At 34.2% G+C, this 2207-nt stretch overlaps 1 pseudogene; it reads right to left on the reverse strand.

Annotated features, from left to right (window-relative positions):
* Positions 1 to 758: 758 nt before the first annotated feature.
* On the reverse strand, positions 759 to 875 carry LOC145273495 (5S ribosomal RNA; annotated as a pseudogene).
* Between the last annotated feature and the right edge of the window lie 1332 nt (positions 876 to 2207).

Consider the following 2207-nt stretch of genomic DNA (forward strand, 5'->3'; position numbering starts at 1 on the left):
TATGACGTTGCCTAGGTAAATTAGAGAAACCAACAATTGCACCCCTAAGTGAAAATTTACTAGATATGGAATGAATCGAAGGACCCTTTTCAATCACAATGACGAGCTTTTATGTACGATATAAAACACTAGACCTACATGTTAAAATAAAATGATAGCCATTAAACCAGAAAAAATACAAGACAAATAGCGAATGAATGCGATGTCCATTTACAAAGCAATAATAATATCAATAAAACAGAGATCGCATCAACATATATGACAACTTTTGTCCTTCTATTTTGAATATGAATTCAGTTGAATTATCTCACTATCAGCGCGATAACTGGCCTAATGTTGTGAAAAAAAGATAGATGTCCTTATTTGATCAACGACGAGATTCGCTTTGATACAATATTTCCTGTTTATTAGCCACCCTACGAGGACAGAGTACAGCTCAAGGGGAAAATCCAGCTTCACAAAAAAGTCACTATGAATTTGAAAAGAAATAACGATTTTCTCGGTCTAGAAAGATTTCTTTCTTCCCTAATTGAGGACAAAAATGATATAGTGTAGTATGAGAACAGATGCTACATTTTAAAAGGCTTCCTTCAGTCTTGAAAGACTATGGATACCCACGGTAGGGTGTCTGCGCGTGAAATTTTTGTGGCAAGAGTTGCGCAATGTCCAACCACACATTTCCTGAGTCAACATTGTAGAATACCAGTGGTGAGAGGAGGTTCAGGACAACTGGAAACAATGCCGAGATAAGCGGAAAGTACATACAGCGCCTAGAATTCCCAAATGGTCACCCATCTGGTATTAGCCAGGCTCAACATTGCTTAACTTCGGTGATCTGACGGGAACCGGTGTATTAACGTGATTATGCCGTTTTACTACATTTTACTTCAAAAAGGTAAACAACGAGTTATTATTCACTTTTCCTTTTAAGAAATAGATAAAAAAGTCAGGTAAGGTTTTGAAAAGCCAGCACATTAGGATAAAGTGCATTATGGAAATGCCTGAACAGCCCTGCCAGCATTATTTAATGACCATAAGTAGAACCATTATTAAATAAAAAAGTGGGGGTGAGATGATTGCGTCTTTTTCTAGCAACTCCTTAAGCAGACAAGACGTCAACATTTTCGTTCCTTATTTTAGCTCCATTGACTGTGATAAAAGGGAACCTGTCATAACTTAATTAACCTAAACCATCGACACTTGATATATCTCTAATATAAAAACATCACTTTATGTATGTGTGAGTTCCTTTCGCTCATAGGTTCCGAAACAGCTAGGCCTTTCTTTGGCAAATTTCACATCACGCTAATTTATATTCCTGGCAGTACTCTCAGATAAGTTTTTACAGAAATTCTACCCATAAATATCGAAATTAAAAAAAAAATCCGATCTTAAAACTTGCTTTTTGCGCTTATAGATAAAAAGGATTAGTTTTTACAAGAGAATATTTTACGTTGCTCCGGCCGAGGTAGATAATGGAATTTCAGCAAATTATTTATTCTTAAAAATCAGAATTATTTTAATATAAAGATATAGCTTAGTGGTAGAGCATTCGATTACATATCGAATGATCCCATCCTCAAGCCCAGGTATATTTTAATTTTTTCGTATTAATATCTTCATTTTACGGCAAAAGGAAAGGTTACCATATAAAATTGCCGCAAATCATTTCTTTGCTTGCATATTTAAAAAGCAAACATGAATTAGAAGTGACTTTTCCAGAGCATTCATCGATAAGCCCAAATATCAGCTGTGATATTGTAAACAAGCACAGACCGGATTTTTATGATCGACATTATCATTATTATTTTTTATTGAAAGAACTTTTTTTGTGAATTAATCCACCGGGAAAATTATTCCTTACAATATATAATAATTAATAGGTGAGTGATTATATAATAATAGATACGCAATCTGCATGAGTTAAAATATCATATTTAAGCGTACTGTACGGGCTGCCATATATATATATATATATATATATTCTTTTTTCTGTCATAGCACGCATGCTATTATCTCGTTTCTCTAGTTTTCTTTGTGATTGTACCTTTCAACAAAAAAAAAAAACATCTCATAAATCAGCGATTTTGTCTACAGATCATCATAAATCCCGGCTTCAATCAATGGTCGTAAAATATTATACACGCCTTGGAAAGAGAAACGTCACAGCAATAAACTAACCTATTCTCAGACCGAGAAAGACAAGT

This window comes from Euprymna scolopes, chromosome 4 (genome assembly GCF_053919585.1).
Source record: "Euprymna scolopes isolate OS-2025 chromosome 4, ASM5391958v1, whole genome shotgun sequence".
NCBI classification, from domain to species: Eukaryota; Metazoa; Mollusca; class Cephalopoda; order Sepiida; family Sepiolidae; genus Euprymna; species Euprymna scolopes.